Below are 26,691 nucleotides of genomic sequence, written 5' to 3'. Positions count from 1 at the left end.
GCTACACAGGAACTGCATTCCAAAACAGAACAGGGTCTCAAATTTAGAAAACCAACTTATGCTTGCTTAAGGGGAAAGGTGAGTTGGGGTGCTGCATAAAACCAGAGATTGAAATGAGCACAGATAAAGTTCCTTAAGCCAAATATGGAATAGACAAGAGCTACTCCTTGCTCAACGAAATGGACTCAAAACCCCATATTAAACGCCTAAGAATGTACCTGACTAGTAAGTATCTTAAAACCTATGGATTGCTATGTCTCCAAAAGAGAATCAAGCGTGTGTACAGGGGCATAAACGCAGCAGTGATAGGATTGGAGAGGTTCGGTGAGCAAATGAAGACCCTTTGAAGTCATATTGCATGGTACCCATTCCAAAGGTTTCAACTACCCTGGTTTTAGGTATTCTTCCTTCAGCTAAAACATGCATGTGGAACCCAGAGTATGATCAACCATGTGATCGGGAGATGTGTTCAAATATGTCTCAGTTTTCCTCCCCTGGTACTCGGGTGCAACATTCCAGACGCCTTACTAACACTCTCCCCACTTGGAGAGTCAGCGCCTTTAACCTCCTGTTTGGCCCAGTTTGCAATTTCTGCGGAAGATGAACAGGAATAGCGAGAACCAATGAGAGGCTAGCTGGAGGTGTCTGGACGGGCAAATTTAACTCTCATTTCCCACCAGGAAGAGGAAATAACCAAAGGCTCAGTGTGCCGTGCCGGAACCAGATTAGGGCCTGAATCCATCCTGCGGTGTTGCGGGCAGCTCAAAAGAAAGCGAGTTGAAGAAAGGAGCTCAGGGGCACTGTAATTCACAAACCTGCAGAGTTATAAATGACAGCTATCGTCCAAAAATATACTGAAGTAAGGCTGCCAAGAGGACTTGAAAGCGGGGCAGAATTGCAGGAAACCGATTTCAGGAGGTAGACTGGAATTGCATTGAAAGCATAGGAAAAGAGGCAGAACGTCCACAATGATGCACTTGGCCAAAAAGGGCGTATGCGTTTTTTCCTGAATATATTCAGGAAAAAACGCATACGCACTTTTTGGCCAACCAAGCAAGCTTGCAAAGGAAATCTGCACTACAATGAAGTCTCACTTCCCCCCGGTCAAAAGGGCCATCTGAAAAAAGTGTAAAATCCAGAAAGGCAGGACAGGCCATGGAGAACTGGGAGCCTTGTTATGCTGATGGGCGGGATGTAAATTGCCAACAGACACTCGGGAGAAGTGTATGGTGTTTCCTGAAACATCTAAAAAACAAAGCAACAGAGCCTAGGGCACTTCCACTTATGGTCCTATAGCTTAGGGAAATTAAAATCAAAAAGACACAGCCACCCCAAATTTTGGGACGCCTCTGTTTACAAGAACCTCGTTTACCGTACAAGTTCAATATCACAGAAAGTGAAAAATGGATAAAGAACTTGTGGTACTTACGTACAATGCAGTATCACTCAGCAATGAAATCTATGTCATCAGGCCCGTAGCAGCATAATGAGTGGATTCAGGTACGATGATTCTAACTGAAATAAGTCACACAGAAAAAGAAACATCATAAGATATCACTAATACACGGAATGTAAACTTGGCTACACAGGAACTGCATTCCAAAACAGAACAGGGTCTCAAATTTAGAAAACCAACTTATGCTTGCTTAAGGGGAAAGGTGAGTTGGGGTGCTGCATAAAACCAGAGATTGAAATGAGCACAGATAAAGTTCCTTAAGCCAAATATGGAATAGACAAGAGCTACTCCTTGCTCAACGAAATGGACTCAAAACCCCATATTAAACGCCTAAGAATGTACCTGACTAGTAAGTATCTTAAAACCTATGGATTGCTATGTCTCCAAAAGAGAATCAAGCGTGTGTACAGGGGCATAAACGCAGCAGTGATAGGATTGGAGAGGTTCGGTGAGCAAATGAAGACCCTTTGAAGTCATATTGCATGGTACCCATTCCAAAGGTTTCAACTACCCTGGTTTTAGGTATTCTTCCTTCAGCTAAAACATGCATGTGGAACCCAGAGTATGATCAACCATGTGATCGGGAGATGTGTTCAAATATGTCTCAGTTTTCGTACCCTGGTACTCGGGTGCAACATTCCAGACGCCTTACTAACACTCTCCCCACTTGGAGAGTCAGCGCCTTTAACCTCCTGTTTGGCCCAGTTTGCAATTTCTGCGGAAGATGAACAGGAATAGCGAGAACCAATGAGAGGCTAGCTGGAGGTGTCTGGACGGGCAAATTTAACTCTCATTTCCCACCAGGAAGAGGAAATAACCAAAGGCTCAGTGTGCCGTGCCGGAACCAGATTAGGGCCTGAAGCCATCCTGCGGTGTTGCGGGCAGCTCAAAAGAAAGCGAGTTGAAGAAAGGAGCTCAGGGGCACTGTAATTCACAAACCTGCAGAGTTATAAATGACAGCTATCGTCCAAAAATAGACTGAAGTAAGGCTGCCAAGAGGACTTGAAAGCGGGGCAGAATTGCAGGAAACCGATTTCAGGAGGTAGACTGGAATTGCATTGAAAGCATAGGAAAAGAGGCAGAACGTCCACAATGATGCACTTGGCCAAAAAGGGCGTATGCGTTTTTTCCTGAATATATTCAGGAAAAAACGCATACGCACTTTTTGGCCAACCAAGCAAGCTTGCAAAGGAAATCTGCACTACAATGAAGTCTCACTTCCCCCCGGTCAAAAGGGCCATCTGAAAAAAGTGTAAAATCCAGAAAGGCAGGACAGGCCATGGAGAACTGGGAGCCTTGTTATGCTGATGGTCGGGATGTAAATTGCCAACAACCACTTGGGAGAAGTGTATGGTGTTTCCTGAAACATCTAAAAAACAAAGCAACAGAACCTAGGGCACTTCCACTTATGGTCCTATAGCTTAGGGAAATTAAAATCAAAAAGACACAGCCACCCCAAAGTTTGGAACAGCTCTGGTTACAAGAACCTCGTTTACAGTACAAGTTCAACATCGCAGAGAGTGAAAAATGGATAAAGAAGTTGTGGTATTTACTTACAAAGCAATATCACTCAGCAATGAAATCTGTGTCATCAGGCCCTTAGCAGCACAATGAGTGGATTCAGGTATGATGATTCTAACTGAAATAAGTCACACAGAAAAAGAAACATCATAAGATATCAGTAATACACGGAATGGAAACTTGGCTACACAGGAACTGAATTACAGAACAGAACAGGGTCTCAAATTTAGAAAACCAACTTATGCTTGCTTAAGGGTAAAGGTGAGTTGGGGTGCTGCATAAAACCAGAGATTGAAATGAGCACAGATAAAGTTCCTTAAGCCAAATATGGAATAGACAAGAGCTACTCCTTGCTCAACGAAATGGACTCAACACTGTATATTAAACGCCTAAGAATGTACCTGACTAGTAAGTATCTTAAAACCTATGGATTGCTATGTCTCCAAAAGAGAATCAAGCATGTGTACAGGGGCATAAACGCAGCAGTGATAGGATTGGAGAGGTTCGGTGAGCAAATGAAGACCCTTTGAAGTCATATTGCATGGTACCCATTCCACGGGTTTCAACTACCCAGGTTTAAGGTATTCTGCCTTCAGCTAAAACATGCATGTGGAACCTAGAGTATGATCAACCATGTGATCGGGAGACGTGTTCAAATATGTCTCAGTTTTCGTACCCTGGTACTCGGGTGCAACATTCCAGACGCTTTACTAACACTCTCCCGACTTGGAGAGTCAGTCCCTTTAACCTCCTGTTTGGCCCAGTTTGCAATTTCTGCGGAAGATGAACAGGAATAGCGAGAACCAATGAGAGGCTAGCTGGAGGTGTCTGGACGGGCAAATTTAACTCTCATTTCCCACCAGGAAGAGGAAATAACCAAAGGCTCAGTGTGCCGTGCCCGAACCAGATTAGGGCCTGAAGCCATCCTGCGGTGTTGCGGGCAGCTCAAAAGAAAGCGAGTTGAAGAAAGGAGCTCAGGGGCACTGTAATTCACAAACCTGCAGAGTTATAAATGACAGCTATCGTCCAAAAATAGACTGAAGTAAGGCTGCCAAGAGGACTTGAAAGCGGGGCAGAATTGCAGGAAACCGATTTCAGGAGGGAGACTGGAATTGCATTGAAAGCATAGGAAAAGAGGCAGAACGTCCACAATGATGCACTTGGCCAAAAAGGGCGTATGCGTTTTTTCCTGAATATATTCAGGAAAAAACGCATACGCCCTTTTTGGCCAACCAAGCAAGCTTGCAAAGGAAATCTGCACTACAATGAAGTCTCACTTCCCCCCGGTCAAAAGGGCCATCTGAAAAAAGTGTAAAATCCAGAAAGGCAGGACAGGCCATGGAGAACTGGGAGCCTTGTTATGCTGATGGGCGGGATGTAAATTGCCAACAACCACTTGGGAGAAGTGTATGGTGTTTCCTGAAACATCTAAAAAACAAAGCAACAGAACCTAGGGCACTTCCACTTATGGTCCTATAGCTTAGGGAAATTAAAATCAAAAAGACACAGCCACCCCAAAGTTTGGAACAGCTCTGGTTACAAGAACCTCGTTTACAGTACAAGTTCAACATCGCAGAAAGTGAAAAATGGATAAAGAAGTTGTGGTATTTACTTACAAAGCAATATCACTCAGCAATGAAATCTGTGTCATCAGGCCCTTAGCAGCACAATGAGTGGATTCAGGTATGATGATTCTAACTGAAATAAGTCACACAGAAAAAGAAACATCATAAGATATCAGTAATACACGGAATGGAAACTTGGCTACACAGGAACTGAATTACAGAACAGAACAGGGTCTCAAATTTAGAAAACCAACTTATGCTTGCTTAAGGGGAAAGGTGAGTTGGGGTGCTGCATAAAACCAGAGATTGAAATGAGCACAGATAAAATTCCTTAAGCCAAATATGGAATAGACAAGAGCTACTCCTTGCTCAACGAAATGGACTCAACACTGTATATTAAACGCCTAAGAATGTACCTGACTAGTAAGTATCTTAAAACCTATGGATTGCTATGTCTCCGAAAGAGAATCAAGCATGTGTACAGGGGCATAAACGCAGCAGTGATAGGATTGGAGAGGTTCGGTGAGCAAATGAAGACCCTTTGAAGTCATATTGCATGGTACCCATTCCACGGGTTTCAACTACCCAGGTTTAAGGTATTCTGCCTTCAGCTAAAACATGCATGTGGAACCTAGAGTATGATCAACCATGTGATCGGGAGACGTGTTCAAATATGTCTCAGTTTTCGTACCCTGGTACTCGGGTGCAACATTCCAGACGCTTTACTAACACTCTCCCGACTTGCAGAGTCAGTCCCTTTAACCTCCTGTTTGGCCCAGTTTGCAATTTCTGTGGAAGATGAACAGGAATAGCGAGAACCAATGAGAGACTAGCTGGAGGTGTCTGGATGGGCAAATTTAACTCTCATTTCCCACCAGGAAGAGGAATTAACCAAAGGCTCAGCTTGCCGTGCCCGAACAAGATTAGGGCCTGAAGACATCCTGTGGTGTTGCGGCCAGGTCACAAGAAAGCGAGTTGAAGAAAGGAGCTCAGGGGCACTGTAATTCACAAACCTGCAGAGTTATAAATGACAGCTATCGTCCAAAAATATACTGAAGTAAGGCTGCCAAGAGGACTTGAAAGCGGGGCAGAATTGCAGGAAACCGATTTCAGGAGGTAGACTGGAATTGCATTGAAAGCATAGGAAAAGAGGCAGAACGTCCACAATGATGCACTTGGCCAAAAAGGGCGTATGCGTTTTTTCCTGAATATATTCAGGAAAAAACGCATACGCCCTTTTTGGCCAACCAAGCAAGCTTGCAAAGGAAATCTGCACTACAATGAAGTCTCACTTCCCCCCGGTCAAAAGGGCCATCTGAAAAAAGTGTAAAATCCAGAAAGGCAGGACAGGCCATGGAGAACTGGGAGCCTTGTTATAGTGATGGGCGGGATGTAAATTGCCAGCAACCACTTGGGAGAAGTGTATGGTGTTTCCTGAAACATCTAAAAAACAAAGCACCAGAGCCTAGGGCACTTCCACTTATGGTCCTATAGCTTAGGGAAATTAAAATCAAAAAGACACAGCCACCCCAAATTTTGGGACGCCTCTGTTTACAAGAACCTCGTTTACTGTACAAGTTCAATATCACAGAAAGTGAAAAATGGATAAAGAACTTGTGGTACTTACGTACAATGCAGTATCACTCAGCAATGAAATCTATGTCATCAGGCCCGTAACAGCATAATGAGTGGATTCAGGTACGATGATTCTAACTGAAATAAGTCACACAGAAAAAGAAACATCATAAGATATCACTAATACATGGAATGTAAACTTGGCTACAGAGGAACTGAATTCCAAAACAGAACAGGGTCTCAAATTTAGAAAACCAACTTATGCTTGCTTAAGAGGAAAGGTGAGTTGTGGTGCTGCATAAAACCAGAGATTGAAATGAGCACAGATAAAGTTCCTTAAGCCAAATATGGAATAGACAAGAGCTACTCCTTGCTCAACGAAATGGACTCAACACCCCATATTAAACGCCTAAGAATGTACCTGACTAGTAAGTATCTTAAAACCTATGGATTGCTATGTCTCCAAAAGAGAATCAAGCGTGTGTACAGGGGCATAAACGCAGCAGTGATAGGATTGGAGAGGTTCGGTGAGCAAATGAAGACCCTTTGAAGACATATTGCATGGTACCCATTCCACGGGTCTCAACTCTCCAGGTTTAAGGCATTCTTCCTTCAGCTAAAACATGCATGTGGAACCCAGAGTATGATCAACCGTGTGAACGGGAGACGTGTTCAAATATGTCTCAGTTTTCCTCCGCTGGTACTCGGGTGCAACATTCCAGACGCTTTACTAACACTCTCCCCACTTGGAGAGTCAGCGCCTTTAACCTCCTGTTTGGCCCAGTTTGCAATTTCTGTGGAAGATGAACAGGAATAGCGAGAACCAATGAGAGGCTAGCTGGAGGTGTCTGGACGGGCAAATTTAACTCTCATTTCCCACCAGGAAGAGGAAATAACCAAAGGCTCAGCGTGCCGTGCCGGAACCAGATTAGGGTCTGAAGCCATCCTGCGGTGTTGCGGCCAGCTCAAAAGAAAGCGAGTTGAGGAAAGGAGCTCAGGGGCCCTGTAATTCACAAACCTGCAGAGTTATAAATGACAGCTATCATCCAAAAATATACTGAAGTAAGGCTGCCAAGAGGACTTGAAAGCGGGGCAGAATTGCAGGAAACCGATTTCAGGAGGTAGACTGGAATTGCATTGAAAGCATAGGAAAAGAGGCAGAACGTCCACAATGATGCACTTGGCCAAAAAGGGCGTATGCGTTTTTTCCTGAATATATTCAGGAAAACACGCATACGCCCTTTTTGGCCAACCAAGCAAGCTTGCAAAGGAAATCTGCACTACAATGAAGTATCACTTCCCCCCGGTCAAAAGGGCCATCTGAAAAAAGTGTAAAATCCAGAAAGGCAGGACAGGCCATGGAGAACTGGGAGCCTTGTTATGCTGATGGGCGGGATGTAAATTGGCAACAGACACTTGGGAGAAGTGTATGGTGTTTCCTGAAACATCTAAAAAACAAAGCAACAGAGCCTAGGGCACTTCCACTTATGGTCCTATAACTTACGGAAATTAAAATCAAAAAGACACAGCCACCCCAAAGTTTGGGACGCCTCTGTTTACAAGCACCTCATTTACCGTACAAGTTCAATATCACAGAAAGTGAAAAATGGATAAAGAACTTGTGGTACTTACGTACAATGCAGTATCACTCAACAATGAAATCTATGTCATCAGGCCCTTAGCAGCACAATGAGTGGATTCAGGTATGATGATTCTAACTGAAATAAGTCACACAGAAAAAGAAACATCATAAGATATCACTAATACACGGAATGTAAACTTGGCTACAGAGGAACTGAATTACAGAACAGAACAGGGTCTCAAATTTAGAAAACCAACTTATGCTTGCTTAAGGGGATATGTGAGTTGGGGTGCTGCATAAAACCAGAGATTGAAATGAGCACAGATAAAGTTCCTTAAGCCAAATATGGAATAGACAAGAGCTACTCCTTGCTCAACGAAATGGACTCAACACCCCATATTAAACGCCTAAGAATGTACCTGACTAGTAAGTATCTTAAAACCTATGGATTGCTATGTCTCCAAAAGAGAATCAAGCGTGTGTACAGGGGCATAAACGCAGCAGTGATAGGATTGGAGAGGTTCGGTGAGCAAATGAAGACCCTTTGAAGACATATTGCATGGTACCCATTCCACGGGTCTCAACTCTCCAGGTTTAAGGCATTCTTCCTTCAGCTAAAACATGCATGTGGAACCCAGAGTATGATCAACCGTGTGAACGGGAGACGTGTTCAAATATGTCTCAGTTTTCCTCCCCTGGTACTCGGGTGCAACATTCCAGACGCTTTACTAACACTCTCCCCACTTGGAGAGTCAGCGCCTTTAACCTCCTGTTTGGCCCAATTTGCAATTTCTGTGGAAGATGAACAGTAATAGCGAGAACCAATGAGAGGCTAGCTGGAGGTGTCTGGACAGGCAAATTTAACTCTCATTTCCCACCAGGAAGAGGAAATAACCAAAGGCTCAGCGTGCCGTGCCGGAACCAGATTAGGGTCTGAAGCCATCCTGCGGTGTTGCGGCCAGCTCAAAAGAAAGCGAGTTGAGGAAAGGAGCTCAGGGGCACTGTAATTCACAAACCTGCAGAGTTATAAATCACAGCTATCGTCCAAAAATATACTGAAGTAAGGCTGCCAAGAGGACTTGAAAGCGGGGCAGAATTGCAGGAAACCGATTTCAGGAGGTAGACTGGAATTGCATTGAAAGCATAGGAAAAGAGGCAGAACGTCCACAATGATGCACTTGGCCAAAAAGGGCGTATGCGTTTTTTCCTGAATATATTCAGGAAAAAACGCATACGCCCTTTTTGGCCAAACAAGCAAGCTTGCAAAGGAAATCTGCACTACAATGAAGTCTCACTTCCCCCTGGTCAAAAGGGCCATCTGGAAAAAGTGTAAAATCCAGAAAGGCAGGACAGGACATGGAGAACTGGGAGCCTTGTTATGCTGATGGGCGGGATGTAAATTGGCAACAGACACTTGGGAGAAGTGTATGGTGTTTCCTGAAACATCTAAAAAACAAATCAACAGAGCCTAGGGCACTTCCACTTATGGTCCTATAACTTAGGGAAATTAAAATCAAAAAGACACAGCCACCCCAAAGTTTGGGACGCCTCTGTTTACAAGCACCTCATTTACCGTACAAGTTCAATATCACAGAAAGTGAAAAATGGATAAAGAACTTGTGGTACTTACGTACAATGCAGTATCACTCAGCAATGAAATCTATGTCATCAGGCCCGTAGCAGCATAATGAGTGGATTCAGGTACGATGATTCTAACTGAAATAAGTCACACAGAAAAAGAAACATCATAAGATATCACTAATACACAGAATGTAAACTTGGCTACAGAGGAACTGAATTCCAAAACAGAACAGGGTCTCAAATTTAGAAAACCAACTTATGCTTGCTTAAGGGGAAAGGTGAGTTGTGGTGCTGCATAAAACCAGAGATTGAAATGAGCACAGATAAAGTTCCTTAAGCCAAATATGGAATAGACAAGAGCTACTCCTTGCTCAACGAAATGGACTCAACACCCCATATTAAACGCCTAAGAATGTACCTGACTAGTAAGTATCTTAAAACCTATGGATTGCTATGTCTCCAAAAGAGAATCAAGCGTGTGTACAGGGGCATAAACGCAGCAGTGATAGGATTGGAGAGGTTCGGTGAGCAAATGAAGACCCTTTGAAGACATATTGCATGGTACCCATTCCACGGGTCTCAACTCTCCAGGTTTAAGGCATTCTTCCTTCAGCTAAAACATGCATGTGGAACCCAGAGTATGATCAACCGTGTGAACGGGAGACGTGTTCAAATATGTCTCAGTTTTCCTCCCCTGGTACTCGGGTGCAACATTCCAGACGCTTTACTAACACTCTCCCCACTTGGAGAGTCAGCGCCTTTAACCTCCTGTTTGGCCCAGTTTGCAATTTCTGTGGAAGATGAACAGGAATAGCGAGAACCAATGAGAGGCTAGCTGGAGGTGTCTGGACGGGCACATTTAACTCTCATTTCCCACCAGGAAGAGGAAATAACCAAAGGCTCAGCGTGCCGTGCCGGAACCAGATTAGGGTCTGAAGCCATCCTGCGGTGTTGCGGCCAGCTCAAAAGAAAGCGAGTTGAGGAAAGGAGCTCAGGGGCCCTGTAATTCACAAACCTGCAGAGTTATAAATCACAGCTATCGTCCAAAAATATACTGAAGTAAGGCTGCCAAGAGGACTTGAAAGCGGGGCAGAATTGCAGGAAACCGATTTCAGGAGGTAGACTGGAATTGCATTGAAAGCATAGGAAAAGAGGCAGAACGTCCACAATGATGCACTTGGCCAAAAAGGGCGTATGCGTTTTTTCCTGAATATATTCAGGAAAACACGCATACGCCCTTTTTGGCCAACCAAGCAAGCTTGCAAAGGAAATCTGCACTACAATGAAGTCTCACTTCCCCCCGGTCAAAAGGGCCATCTGAAAAAAGTGTAAAATCCAGAAAGGCAGGACAGGCCATGGAGAACTGGGAGCCTTGTTATGCTGATGGGCGGGATGTAAATTGGCAACAGACACTTGGGAGAAGTGTATGGTGTTTCCTGAAACATCTAAAAAACAAATCAACAGAGCCTAGGGCACTTCCACTTATGGTCCTATAACTTAGGGAAATTAAAATCAAAAAGACACAGCCACCCCAAAGTTTGGGACGCCTCTGTTTACAAGCACCTCATTTACCGTACAAGTTCAATATCACAGAAAGTGAAAAATGGATAAAGAACTTGTGGTACTTACGTACAATGCAGTATCACTCAGCAATGAAATCTATGTCATCAGGCCCTTAGCAGCACAATGAGTGGATTCAGGTATGATGATTCTAACTGAAATAAGTCACACAGAAAAAGAAACATCATAAGATATCACTAATACACGGAATGTAAACTTGGCTACAGAGGAACTGAATTACAGAACAGAACAGGGTCTCAAATTTAGAAAACCAACTTATGCTTGCTTAAGGGGATATGTGAGTTGGGGTGCTGCATAAAACCAGAGATTGAAATGAGCACAGATAAAGTTCCTTAAGCCAAATATGGAATAGACAAGAGCTACTCCTTGCTCAACGAAATGGACTCAACACCCCATATTAAACGCCTAAGAATGTACCTGACTAGTAAGTATCTTAAAACCTATGGATTGCTATGTCTCCAAAAGAGAATCAAGCGTGTGTACAGGGGCATAAACGCAGCAGTGATAGGATTGGAGAGGTTCGGTGAGCAAATGAAGACCCTTTGAAGACATATTGCATGGTACCCATTCCACGGGTCTCAACTCTCCAGGTTTAAGGCATTCTTCCTTCAGCTAAAACATGCATGTGGAACCCAGAGTATGATCAACCGTGTGAACGGGAGACGTGTTCAAATATGTCTCAGTTTTCCTCCCCTGGTACTCGGGTGCAACATTCCAGACGCTTTACTAACACTCTCCCCACTTGGAGAGTCAGCGCCTTTAACCTCCTGTTTGGCCCAGTTTGCAATTTCTGTGGAAGATGAACAGGAATAGCGAGAACCAATGAGAGGCTAGCTGGAGGTGTCTGGACAGGCAAATTTAACTCTCATTTCCCACCAGGAAGAGGAAATAACCAAAGGCTCAGCGTGCCGTGCCGGAACCAGATTAGGGCCTGAAGCCATCCTGCGGTGTTGCGGCCAGCTCAAAAGAAAGCGAGTTGAGGAAAGGAGCTCAGGGGCACTGTAATTCACAAACCTGCAGAGTTATAAATGACAGCTATCGTCCAAAAATATACTGACGTAAGGCTGCGAAGAGGACTTGAAAGCGGGGCAGAATTGCAGGAAACCGATTTCAGGAGGTAGACTGGAATTGCATTGAAAGCATAGGAAAAGAGGCAGAACGTCCACAATGATGCACTTGGCCAAAAAGGGCGTATGCGTTTTTTCCTGAATATATTCAGGAAAACACGCATACGCCCTTTTTGGCCAACCAAGCAAGCTTGCAAAGGAAATCTGCACTACAATGAAGTCTCACTTCCCCCCGGTCAAAAGGGCCATCTGAAAACAGTGTAAAATCCAGAAAGGCAGGACAGGCCATGGAGAACTGGGAGCCTTGTTATGCTGATGGGCGGGATGTAAATTGCCAACAGACACTTGGGAGAAGTGTATGGTGTTTCCTGAAACATCTAAAAAAAAATCAACAGAACCTAGGGCACTTCCACTTATGGTCCTATAGCTTAGGGAAATTAAAATCAAAAAGACACAGCCACCCCAAAGTTTGGGACGCCTCTGTTTACAAGCACCTCATTTACCGTACAAGTTCAGTATCACAGAAAGTGAAAAATAGATAAAGAACTTGTGGTACTTACGTACAATGCAGTATCACTCAGCAATGAAATCTATGTCATCAGGCCCGTAGCAGCATAATGAGTGGATTCAGGTACGATGATTCTAACTGAAATAAGTCACACAGAAAAAGAAACATCATAAGATATCACTAATACACGGAATGTAAACTTGGCTACACAGGAACTGAATTGCAAAACAGAACAGGGTCTCAAATTTAGAAAACCAACTTATGCTTGCTTAAGGGGAAAGGTGAGTTGGGGTGCTGCATAAAACCAGAGATTGAAATGAGCACAGATAAAGTTCCTTAAGCCAAATATGGAATAGACAAGAGCTACTCCTTGCTCAACGAAATGGACTCAACACCCCATATTAAACGCCTAAGAATGTACCTGACTAGTAAGTATCTTAAAACCTATGGATTGCTATGTCTCCAAAAGAGAATCAAGCATGTGTACAGGGGCATAAACGCAGCAGTGATAGGATTGGAGAGGTCTGGTGAGCAAATGAAGACCCTTTGAAGTCATATTGCATGGTACCCATTACACAGGTCTCAACTCTCCAGGTTTAAGGTATTCTTCCTTCAGCTAAAACATGCATGTGGAACCCAGAGTATGATCAACCGTGTGAATGGGAGACGTGTTCAAATATGTCTCAGTTTTCCTCCACTGGTACACGGGTGCAACATTCCAGACGCTTTACTAACACTCTCCCCACTTGGAGAGTCAGCACCTTTAACCTCCTGTTTGGCCCAGTTTGCAATTTCTGTGGAAGATGAACAGGAATAGCGAGAACCAATGAGAGACTAGCTGGAGGTGTCTGGACGGGCAAATTTAACTCTCATTTCCCACCAGGAAGAGGAATTAACCAAAGGCTCAGCGTGCCGTGCCAGAACCAGATTAGGGCCTGAAGCCATCCTGCGGTGTTGCGGCCAGGTCACAAGAAAGCGAGTTGAAGAAAGGAGCTCAGGGGCACTGTAATTCACAAACCTGCAGAGTTATAAATGACAGCTATCGTCCAAAAATAGACTGAAGTAAGGCTGCCAAGAGGACTTGAAAGCGGGGCAGAATTGCAGGAAACCGATTTCAGGAGGTAGACTGGAATTGCATTGAAAGCATAGGAAAAGAGGCAGAACGTCCACAATGATGCACTTGGCTAAAAAGGGTGTATGCGTTTTTTCCTGAATATATTCAGGAAAAAACGCATACGCCCTTTTTGGCCAACCAAGCAAGCTTGCAAAGGAAATCTGCACTACAATGAAGTCTCACTTCCCCACGGTCCAAAGGGCTATCTGAAAAAAGTGTAAAATCCAGAAAGGCAGGACAGGCCATGGAGAACTGGGAGCCTTGTTATGCTGATGGGCGGGATGTAAATTGCCAACAACCACTCGGGAGAAGTGTATGGTGTTTCCTGAAACATCTAAAAAACAAAGCAACAGAACGTAGGGCACTTCCACTTATGGTCCTATAGCTTAGGGAAATTAAAATAAAAAAGACACAGCCACCCCAAAGTTTGGAACGGCTCTGTTTACAAGAACCTCTTTTACAGTACAAGTTCAACATCGCAGAAAGTGAAAAATGGATAAAGAAGTTGTGGTATTTACTTACAAAGCAATATCACTCAGCAATGAAATCTGTGTCATCAGGCACTTAGCAGCACAATGAGTGGATTCAGGTATGATGATTCTAACTGAAATAAGTCACACAGAAAAAGAAACATCATAAGATATCAGTAATACACGGAATGGAAACTTGGCTACACAGGAACTGAATTACAGAACAGAACAGGGTCTCAAATTTAGAAAACCAACTTATGCTTGCTTAAGGGGAAAGGTGAGTTGGGGTGCTGCATAAAACCAGAGATTGAAATGACCACAGATAAAGTTCCTTAAGCCAAATATGGAATAGACAAGAGCTACTCCTTGCTCAACGAAATGGACTCAACACCCCATATTAAACGCCTAAGAATGTACCTGACTAGTAAGTATCTTAAAACCTATGGATTGCAATGTCTCCGAAAGAGAATCAAGCATGTGTACAGGGGCATAAACGCAGCAGTGATAGGATTGGAGAGGTTTGGTGAGCAAATGAAGGCCCTTTGAAGTCATATTGCATGGTACCCATTCCACGGGTTTCAACTACCCAGGTTTAAGGTATTCTTCCTTCAGCTAAAACATGCATGTGGAACCTAGAGTATGATCAACCATGTGATCGGGAGACGTGTTCAAATATGTCTCAGTTTTCCTCCACTGGTACTCGGGTGCAACATTCCAGACGCTTTACTAACACTCTCCCCACTTGGAGAGTCAGCGCCTTTAACCTCCTGTTTGGCCCAGTTTGCAATTTCTGTGGAAGATGAACAGGAATAGCGAGAACCAATGAGAGACTAGCTGGAGGTGTCTGGACGGGCAAATTTAACTCTCATTTCCTACCAGGAAGAGGAAATAACCAAAGGCTCAGCGTGCCGTGCCGGAACAAGATTAGGGCCTGAAGCCATCCTGCGGGTTTGAGGCCAGCTCACAAAAGAGCAACTTAAAAAATGGAGCTCAGGGTCACTGCAATTCACAAGCCTGCAGAGTTATAAATGAAAACTAACGTCCAAAAATATGTTGAGGTAAGGCAAAGAAGAGGATCTGAATGCAAGACAGAATTGCAAGAAACAGATTTCAAGAGATAGATTGGACTCGTCTTTAACGCACATGAAAAGCGGCAGAATTTCGACAATGATGCAATTGGCCCAAAAGGGCGTATGCGTTTTTTCCTGATTATATCCAGGAAAAAACGCATACGCACTTTATGGGCAACGAAGCAAGCAAGCAATGCAAATGTGCACAACAAAGAAGTCTCACTTCCCACCGGTCAAAAGGGCCATCCTAAAAAATTGTAAAAACCAGAAATGCAGGACAGGCCATGGAGAACAGGGAGCCTTTATACGCTGATGGGCAGTGTGTGAACTGCCGAGAGCCACTCTGGAGAAGTGTATGGTGGTTCCTAAATCATCTAAAAAACAGAGCTACAGAGCATAGGACTCTTCCAATCATGGGAGTATATCTAGGGAAGTCTAAAAATCAACAAGACACAAGCACACCACAGTTTAGGGCTACTCTGTTTACAAGAACCTCAACTTCAGTACACCTTAAATATCCCAGGAAAGAGAACAATGGATAAAGAAGATGTGGTACTTATGTACAATGGAATATCTCTTCACCATGAAATCAATGTAATAAGGCTAGTAGAAGGATAAAGAGTGGATTTAGGTCCGATAATACTACTTGAAATAAGTCAAACAGAAAAAGAAACATATCATAAGATATCACTTATAGAGGGAGGGTAAATATGGCTGCACAAGAAATGAATTACAGAACAGAACAGTGTCTCACATTTAGAAAACACACTTATGTCAGCTTAAGGGGAAAGGAGAGGTGGGGTGATGCATAAAACCAGAGTTTGAAATTAGCACAGATACCGTTCAATAAACCAAATAGGTATTAGACAAGATCTACACCTTGCTCAATGAACAGGCCTCAACACACCCTATACACCGCAGAGAAATATATCTGAGGAATAAGAATCTTAAAACCCATGTATTGATATATCTCCATAAGGGAATCAAGTGTGTGCAGAGCGGCACAAACACAGCAGTGAAAAGGAGCTAAACCCCATTATAGAAATAAATTTTAAAAACAAAACGCTGAAACAATGAAAGAGAGAAAAATTCTTACAAAATTCGCTCAGGGGCTGTGATGCAACCTGGATTGACCACATATAAACCCACAGCTGGATAAGACATAAGGCTGGACACTTGGGGCTGACAGGATTGGTGAGCTTTGGTGAGCAACTGCCGAAAGTTTAATGCAATACTTCATGCTACTCAGTCCAAGGGTCCCAACACTCCAGGTTGAAGGGAATCTTCCTACAGCTAAACCATGCTTGGGAAACCCAGCGACTGGTATACCATATGATCGGGAAAGGTTTCTAAAACGCACCTCATTTTTCCTCTCCTGGGGCTCCGGATCGACATTCCAGCCGCTTTACTAACAACATCCCCACATGGAGTCAATGCCTTTAAGTTCTGGTATCGCACAGTCTGCAGTTAGTGCAGAGGATGAATGGGAATAGGGGGAACCAGTGAGAAACTAGCTGTAGCGGTTTCAATGGGCACATGTCACTCTAATATCACATCAGTAAGAAGAATTAACCAAAGGCACAGCAAGGTGCCCCAGAAGAAAAATAGGGCTCAAGGAATCCTGTGGATATGGGGCAAGACCAAAAAAATAAGAGCTAAAAAATGGAGCTAAGGGCAACTGCAATTCAAAAACATGCAGAGTTATAAAGGCCAACTATTTTTAAAAAATATATTGAGGTAAGGCTATGAAGAGGCATTGAAAGCAAGGCAGAATTGCAGGAAACCGATTTCAGGAGGTAGACTGGAATTGCATTGAAAGCATATGAAGAGAGTCAGAAACTCGACAATGATGCACTTGGCCAAAAAGGGCGTATGTGTTTTTTCCTGAATATATTCAGGAAAAAACGCATACGCACTTTTTGGCCAACCAAGCAAGCTTGCAAAGGAAATCTGCACTACAATGAAGTCTCACTTCCCCCCGGTCAAAAGGGCCATCTGAAAAAAGTGTAAAATCCAGAAAGGCAACAGGCCATTGAGAACTGGGAGCCTTGTTATGCTGATGGGCGGGATGTAAATTGCCAACAACCACTGGGGAGAAGTGTATGGTGTTTCCTGAAACATCTAAAAAACAAAGCAACAGAGCCTAGGGCACTTCCACTTATGGTCCTATAGCTTAGGGAATTTAAAATCAAAAAGACACAGCCACCCCAAAGTTTCGAACTGCTCTGTTTACAAGAACCTCGTTTACAGTACAAGTTCAACATCGCAGAAAGTGAAAAATGGATAAAGAAGTTGTGGTATTTACTTACAAAGCAATATCACTCAGCAATGAAATCTGTGTCATCAGGCCCTTAGCAGCACAATGAGTGGATTCAGGTACGATGATTCTAACTGAAATAAGTCACACAGAAAAAGAAACATCATAAGATATCAGTAATACACGGAATGGAAACTTGCTACACAGGAACTGAATTACAGAACAGAACAGGGTCTCAAATTTAGAAAACCAACTTATGCTTGCTTAAGGGTAAAGGTGAGTTGGGGTGCTGCATAAAACCAGAGATTGAAATGAGCACAGATAAAGTTCCTTAAGCCAAATATGGAATAGACAAGAGCTACTCCTTGCTCAACGAAATGGACTCAACACCGCATATTAAACGCCTAAGAATGTACCTGACTTGTAAGTATCTTAAAACCTATAGATTGCTATGTCTCCGAAAGAGAATCAAGCATGTGTACAGGGGCATAAACGCAGCAGTGATAGGATTGGAGAGGTTCGGTGAGCAAATGAAGACCCTTTGAAGTCATATTGCATGGTACCCATTACACGGGTCTCAACTCTCCAGGTTTAAGGTATTCTTCCTTCTGCTAAAACATGCATGTGGAACCCAGAGTATGATCAACTATGTGATCGGGAGACGTGTTCAAATATGTCTCAGTTTTCGTACCCTGGTACTCGGGTGCAACATTCCAGATGCTTTACTAACACTCTCCCGACTTGGAGAGTCAGTCCCTTTTACCTCCTGTTTGGCCCAGTTTGCAATTTCTGCGGAAGATGAACAGGAATAGCGAGAACCAATGAGAGGCTAGCTGGAGGTGTCTGGACGGGCAAATTTTACTCTCATTTCCCACCAGGAAGAGGAAATAACCAAAGGCTCAGTGTGCCGTGCCAGAACCAGATTAGGGCCTGAAGCCATCCTGCGGTGTTGCGGCCAGCTCAAAAGAAAGCGAGTTGAAGAAAGGAGCTCAGGGGCACTGTAATTCACAAACCTGCAGAGTTATAAATGACAGCTATCGTCCAAAAATAGACTGAAGTAAGGCTGCCAAGAGGACTTGAAAGCGGGGCAGAATTGCAGGAAACCGATTTCAGGAGGTAGACTGGAATTGCATTGAAAGCATAGGACAAGAGGCAGAACGTCCACAATGATGCACTTGGCCAAAAAGGGCGTATGCGTTTTTTCCTGAATATATTCAGGAAAAAACGCATACGCACTTTTTGGCCAACCAAGCAAGCTTGCAAAGGAAATCTGCACTACAATGAAGTCTCACTTCTCCCCGGTCAAAAGGGCCATCTGAAAAAAGTGTAAAATCCAGAAAGGCAGGACAGGCCATGGAGAACTGGGAGCCTTGTTATGCTGATGGGCGGGATGTAAATTGCCAACAGACACTTGGGAGAAGTGTATGGTGTTTCCTGAAACATCTAAAAAACAAAGCAACAGAGCCTAGGGCACTTCCACTTATGGTCCTATAGCTTAGGGAAATTAAAATCAAAAAGACACAGCCACCCTAAAGTTTGGGACACCTCTGTTTACAAGAACCTCGTTTACAGTACAAGTTCAACATCGCAGAAAGTGAAAAATGGATAAAGAACTTGTGGTATTTACTTACAATGTAGTATCACTCAGCAATGAAATCTATGTCATCAGGCCCGTAGCAGCATAATGAGTGGATTCAGGTACGATGATTCTAACTGAAATAAGTCACACAGAAAAAGAAACATCATAAGATATCACTAATACACGGAATGTAAACTTGGCTACACAGGAACTGCATTCCAAAACAGAACAGGGTCTCAAATTTAGAAAACCAACTTATGCTTGCTTAAGGGGAAAGGTGAGTTGGGGTGCTGCATAAAACCAGAGATTGAAATGAGCACAGATAAAGTTCCTTAAGTCAAATATGGAATAGACAAGAGCTACTCCTTGCTCAACGAAATGGACTCAACACCGCATATTAAACGCCTAAGAATGTACCTGACTAGTAAGTATCGTAAAACCTATGGATTGCTATGTCTCCAAAAGAGAATCAAGCGTGTGTACAGGGGCATAAACGCAGCAGTGATAGGATTGGAGAGGTTCGGTGAGCAAATGAAGACCCTTTGAAGTCATATTGCATGGTACCCATTACACGGGTCTCAACTCTCCAGGTTTAAGGTATTCTTCCTTCAGCTAAAACATGCATGTGGAACCCAAGTATGATCAACCATGTGAACGGGAGACGTGTTCAAATATGTCTCAGTTTTCCTCCCCTGGTACTCGGGTGCAACATTACAGACGCTTTACTAACACTCTCCCCACTTGGAGAGTCAGCGCCTTTAACCTCCTGTATGGCTCAGTTTGCAATTTCTGCGGAAGATGAACAGGAATAGCGAGAACCAATGAGAGGCTAGCTGGACGTGTCTGGACGGGCAAATTTAACTCTCATTTTCCACCAGGAAGAGGAAATAACCAAAGGCTCAGCGTGGGGTGCCGGAACCAGATTAGGGCCTGAAGCCATCCTGCGGTGTTGCGGCCAGCTCAAAAGAAAGCGAGTTGAAGAAAGGAGTTCAGGGGCACTGTAATTCACAAACATGCAGAGTTATAAATGACAGCTATCGTCCAAAAATAGACTGAAGTAAGGCTGCCAAGAGGACTTGAAAGCGGGGCAGAATTGCAGGAAACCGATTTCAGGAGGTAGACTGGAATTGCATTGAAAGCATAGGAAAAGAGGCAGAACATCCACAATGATGCACTTGGCCAAAAAGGGCGTATGCGTTTTTTCCTGAATATATTCAGTAAAAAACGCATACGCACTTTTTGGCCAACCAAGCAAGCTTGCAAAGGAAATCTGCACTACAATGAAGTCTCACTTCCCCCCGGTCAAAAGGGCCATCTGAAAAAAGTGTAAAATCCAGAAAGGCAACAGGCCATTGAGAACTGGGAGCCTTGTTATGCTGATGGGCGGGATGTAAATTGCCAACAACCACTGGGGAGAAGTGTATGGTGTTTCCTGAAACATCTAAAAAACAAAGCAACAGAGCCTAGGGCACTTCCACTTATGGTCCTATAGCTTAGGGAATTTAAAATCAAAAAGACACAGCCACCCCAAAGTTTCGAACTGCTCTGGTTACAAGAACCTCGTTTACAGTACAAGTTCAACATCGCAGAAAGTGAAAAATGGATAAAGAAGTTGTGGTATTTACTTACAAAGCAATATCACTCAGCAATGAAATCTGTGTCATCAGGCCCTTAGCAGCACAATGAGTGGATTCAGGTATGATGATTCTAACTGAAATAAGTCACACAGAAAAAGAAACATCATAAGATATCAGTAATACACGGAATGGAAACTTGGCTACACAGGAACTGAATTACAGAACAGAACAGGGTCTCAAATTTAGAAAACCAACTTATGCTTGCTTAAGGGTAAAGGTGAGTTGGGGTGCTGCATAAAACCAGAGATTGAAATGAGCACAGATAAAGTTCCTTAAGCCAAATATGGAATAGACAAGAGCTACTCCTTGCTCAACGAAATGGACTCAACACCGCATATTAAACCCCTAAGAATGTACCTGACTTGTAAGTATCTTAAAACCTATGGATTGCTATGTCTCCGAAAGAGAATCAAGCATGTGTACAGGGGCATAAACGCAGCAGTGATAGGATTGGAGAGGTTCGGTGAGCAAATGAAGACCCTTTGAAGTCATATTGCATGGTACCCATTCCACGGGTTTCAACTACCCAGGTTTAAGGTATTCTTCCTTCAGCTAAAACATGCATGCGGAACCTAGAGTATGATCAACCATGTGATCGGGAGACGTGTTCAAATATGTCTCAGTTTTCCTCCCCTAGTACTCGGGTGCAACATTCCTGACGCTTTACTAACACTCTCCCGACTTGGAGAGTCAGTCCCTTTAACCTCCTGTTTGCCCCAGTTTGAAATTTCTGCGGAAGATGAACAGGAATAGCGAGAACCAATGAGAGGCTAGCTGGAGGTGTCTGGACGGGCAAATTTAACTCTCATTTCCCACCAGGAAGAGGAATTAACCAAAGACTCAGCATGCCGTGCCGGAACCAGATTAGGGCCTGAAGCCATCCTGCGGTGTTGCGGCCAGCTCACAAGAAAGCGAGTTGAAGAAAGGAGCTCAGGGGCACTGTAATTCACAAACCTGCAGAGTTATAAATCACAGCTATCGTCCAAAAATACACTGAAGTAAGGCTGCCAAGAGGACTTGAAAGCGGGGCAGAATTGCAGGAAACCGATTTCAGGAGGTAGACTGGAATTGCATTGAAAGCATAGGAAAAGAGGCAGAACGTCCACAATGATGCACTTGGCCAAAAAGGGCGTATGCGTTTTTTCCTGAATATATTCAGGAAAAAACGCATACGCCCTTTTTGGCCAACCAAGCAAGCTTGCAAAGGAAATCTGCACTACAATGAAGTCTCACTTCCCCCCGGTCAAAAGGGCCATCTGAAAACAGTGTAAAATCCAGAAAGGCAGGACAGGCCATGGAGAACTGGGAGCCTTGTTATGCTGAAGGGCGGGATGTAAATTGCCAACAACCACTCAGGAGAAGTGTATGGTGTTTCCTGAAACATCTAAAAAACAAAGCAACAGAGCCTAGGGCACTTCCACTTATGGTCCTATAGCTTAGGGAATTTAAAATCAAAAAGACACAGCCACCCCAAAGTTTGGAACGGCTCTGTTTACAAGAACCTCGTTTACAGTACAAGTTCAACATCGCAGAAAGTGAAAAATGGATAAAAAAGTTGTGGTATTTACTTACAAAGCAATATCACTCAGCAATGAAATCTGTGTCATCAGGCTCTTAGCAGCACAATGAGTGGATTCAGGTACGATGATTCTAACTGAAATAAGTCACACAGAAAAAGAAACATCATAAGGTATCAGTAATACACAGAATGTAAACTTGGCTACACAGGAACTGAATTACAGAACAGAACAGGGTCTCAAATTTAGAAAACCAACTTATGCTTGCTTAAGGGTAAAGGTGAGTTGGGGTGCTGCATAAAACCAGAGATTGAAATGAGCACAGATAAAGTTCCTTAAGTCAAATATGGAATAGACAAGAGCTACTCCTTGCTCAACGAAATGGACTCAACACCGCATATTAAACGCCTAAGAATGTACCTGACTAGTAAGTATCTTAAAACCTATGGATTGCTATGTCTCCGAAAGAGAATCAAGCATGTGTAAAGGGGCATAAACGCAGCAGTGATAGGATTGGAGAGGTTCGGTGAGCAAATGAAGACCCTTTGAAGTCATATTGCATGGTACCCATTCCACGGGTTTCAACTACCCACGTTTTAGGTATTCTTCCTTCAGCTAAAACATGCATGTGGAACCCAGAGTATGATCAACCATGTGATCGGGAGACGTGTTCAAATATGTCTCAGTTTTCCTCCCCTGGTACTCGGTTGCAACATTCCAGACGCTTTATTAACACTCTCCCCACTTGGAGAGTCAGCGCCTTTAACCCCCTGTTTGGCCCAGTTTGCAATTTCTGCGGAAGATGAACAGGAATAGCAAGAACCAATGAGAGGCTAGCTGGAGGTGTCTGGACGGGCAAATTTAACTCTCATTTCCCACCAGGAAGAGGAAATAACCAAAGGCTCAGCGTGCCGTACCGGAACCAGATTAGGGCCTGAAGCCATCCTGCGGTGTTGCGGCCAGCTCAAAAGAAAGCGAGTTGAAGAAAGGAGCTCAGGGGCACTGTAATTCACAAACCTGCAGAGTTATAAATCACAGCTATCGTCCAAAAATAGACTGAAGTAAGGCTGCCAAGAGGACTTGAAAGTGGGGCAGAATTGCAGGAAACCGATTTCAGGAGGTAGACTGGAATTGCATTGAAAGCATAGGAAAAGAGGCAGAACGTCCACAATGATGCACTTGGCCAAAAAGGGCTTATGCGTTTTTTCCTGAATATATTCAGGAAAAAACGCATAAGCCCTTTTTGGCCAACCAAGCAAGCTTGCAAAGGAAATCTGCACTACAATGAAGTCTCACTTTCCCCCGGTCAAAAGGGCCATCTGAAAAAAGTGTAAAATCCAGAAAGGCAGGACAGGCCATGGAGAACTGAGAGCCTTCTTATGCTGATGGGCGGGATGTAAATTGCCAACAGACAATCAGGTGAAGTGTACGGTGTTTCCTGAAACATCTAAAAAACAAAGCAACAGAGCCTAGGGCACTTCCACTTATGGTCCTATAGCTTAGGGAAATTAAAATCAAAAAGACACAGCCACCCCAAAGTTTGGGACGACTCCGTTTACAAGAACCTCGTTTACCGTACAAGTTCAATATCACAGAAAGTGAAAAATGGATAAAGAACTTGTGGTACTTACGTACAATGCAGTATCACTCAGCAATGAAATCTATGTCATCAGGCCCGTAGCAGCATAATGAGTGGATTCAGGTACGATGATTCTAACTGAAATAAGTCACACAGAAAAAGAAACATCATAAGGTATCAGTAATACACGGAATGTAAACTTGGCTACACAGGGACTGAATTACAGAACAGAACAGGGTCTCAAATTTAGAAAACCAACTTATGCTTGCTTAAGGGGAAAGGTGAGTTGGGGTGCTGCATAAAACCAGAGATTGAAATGAGCACAGATAAAGTTCCTTAAGCCAAATATGGAATAGACAAGAGCTACTCCTTGCTCAACGAAATGGACTCAAAACCCCATATTAAACGCCTAAGAATGTACCTGACTAGTAAGTATCTTAAAACCTATGGATTGCTATGTCTCCGAAAGAGAATCAAGCATGTGTACAGGGGCATAAACGCAGCAGTGATAGGATTGGAGAGGTTCGGTGAGCAAATGAAGACCCTTTGAATTCATATTGCTTGGTACCCATTACACGGGTCTCAACTCTCCAGGTTTAAGGTATTCTTCCTTCAGCTAAAACATGCATGTGGAACCCAGAGTATGATCAACCATCTGAACGGGAGACGTGTTCAAATATGTCTCAGTTTTCCTCCCCTGGTACTCGGGTGCAACATTCCACACGCTTTACTAACACTCTCCCCACTTGGCGAGTCAGCGCCTTTAACCTCCTGTTTGGCCCTGTTTGCAATTTCCGCGGAAGATGAACAGGAATAGCGAGAACCAATGAGAGACTAGCTGGAGGTGTCTGGACGGGCAAATTTAACTCTCATTTCCCACCAGGAAGAGGAAATAACCAAAGGCTCAGCGTGCCGTGCCAGAACCAGATTAGGGCCTGAAGCCATCCTGCGGTGTTGCGGCCAGGTCACAAGAAAGCGAGTTGAAGAAAGGAGCTCAGGGGCACTGTAATTCACAAACCTGCAGAGTTATAAATGACAGCTATCGACCAAAAATAAACTGAAGTAAGGCTGCCAAGAGGACTTGAAAGTGGGGAAGAATTGCAAGAAACCGATTTCAGGAGGTAGACTGGAATTGCATTGAAAGCATAGGAAAAGAGACAGAACGTCCACAATGATGCACTTGGCCAAAAAGGGCGTATGCGTTTATTCCTGAATATATTCAGGAAAAAACGCATACGCCCTTTTTGGCCAACCAAGCAAACTTGCAAAGGAAATCTGCACTACAATGAAGTCTCACTTCCCCCCGGTCAAAAGGGCCATCTGAAAAAAGTGTAAAATCCAGAAAGGCAGGAGAGGCCATGGAGAACTGGGAGCCTTGTTATGCTGATGGGCGGGATGTAAATTGCCAACAGACACTCGGGAGAAGTGTATGGTGTTTCCTGAAACATCTAAAAAACAAAGCAACAGAGCCTAGGGCACTTCCACTTATGGTCTATAGCTTAGGGAAATTAAAATCAAAAACACACAGCCACCCCAAAGATTGGGACGCCTCTGTTTACAAGAGCCTCGTTTACCGTACAAGTTCAATATCACAGAAAGTGAAAAATGGATAAAGAACTTGTGGTACTTACGTACAATGCAGTATCACTCAGCAATGAAATCTATGTCATCAGGCCCTTAGCAGCACAATGAGTGGATTCAGGTATGATGATTCTAACTGAAATAAGTCACACAGAAAAAGAAACATCATAAGATATCAGTAATACACGGAATGGAAACTTGGCTACACAGGAACTGAATTCCAAAACAGAACAGGGTCTCAAATTTAGAAAACCAACTTATGCTTGCTTAAGGGGAAAGGTGAGTTGGGGTGCTGCATAAAACCAGAGATTGAAATGAGCACAGATAAAGTTCCTTAAGCCAAATATGGAATAGACAAGAGCTACTCCTTGCTCAACGAAATGGACTCAACACCCCATATTAAACGCCTAAGAATGTACCTGACTAGTAAGTATCTTAAAACCTATGGATTGCTATGTCTCCGAAAGAGAATCAAGCATGTGTACAGGGGCATAAACGCAGCAGTGATAGGATTGGAGAGGTTCGGTGAGCAAATGAAGACCCTTTGAAGTCATATTGCATGGTACCCATTCCACGGGTTTCAACTACCCAGGTTTAAGGTATTCTTCCTTCAGCTAAAACATGCATGTGGAACCTAGAGTATGATCAACCGTGTGATCGGGAGACGTGTTCAAATATGTCTCAGTTTTCGTACCCTGGTACTCGGGTGCAACATTCCAGACGCTTTACTAACACTCTCCCGACTTGGACAGTCAGTCCCTTTTACCTCCTGTTTGGCCCAGTTTGCAATTTCTGCGGAAGTTGAACAGGAATAGCGAGAACCAATGAGACACTAGCTGGAGGTGTCTGGACGGGCAAATTTAACTCTCATTTCCCACCAGGAAGAGGAATTAACCAAAGGCTCAGCGTGCCGTGCCAGAACCAGATTAGGGCCTGAAGCCATCCTGCGGTGTTGCGGCCAGCTCACAAGAAAGCGAGTTGAAGAAAGGAGCTCAGGGGCACTGTAATTCACAAACCTGCAGAGTTATAAATGACAGCTATCGTCCAAAAATATACTGAAGTAAGGCTGCCAAGAGGACTTGAAAGCGGGGCAGAATTGCAGGAAACCGATTTCAGGAGGTAGACTGAAATTGCATTGAAAGCATAGGAAAAGAGGCAGAACGTCCACAATGATGCACTTGGCCAAAAAGGGCGTATGCGTTTTTTCCTGAATATATTCAGGAACAAACGCATACGCCCTTTTTGGCCAACCAAGCAAACTTGCAAAGGAAATCTGCACTACAATGAAGTCTCACTTCCCCAGGTCAAAAGGGCCATCTGAAAAAAGTGTAAAATCCAGAAAGGCAGGACAGGCCATGGAGAACTGGGAGCCTTGTTATGCTGATGGGCAGGATGTAAATTGCCAACAACCACTGGGGAGAAGTGTATGGTGTTTCCTGAAACATCTAAAA

General features: G+C 43.7%; 1 long non-coding RNA gene across 50 annotated transcripts in view; it reads right to left on the bottom strand.

The window, feature by feature from the left end:
* Positions 1 to 26,691, bottom strand: part of LOC307185334 — a 3,778,167-nt gene that overhangs the window by 2,561,548 nt on the left and 1,189,928 nt on the right. The window lies entirely within an intron of this gene.

Source organism: Stenella coeruleoalba, assembly GCF_951394435.1.
Source record: "Stenella coeruleoalba genome assembly, chromosome: 4".
In the NCBI taxonomy this organism is placed as follows: domain Eukaryota; kingdom Metazoa; phylum Chordata; class Mammalia; order Artiodactyla; family Delphinidae; genus Stenella; species Stenella coeruleoalba.
Note: the sequence above shows the minus strand (reverse complement) of the source record. Positions and strands in the feature narration are given on the sequence as shown.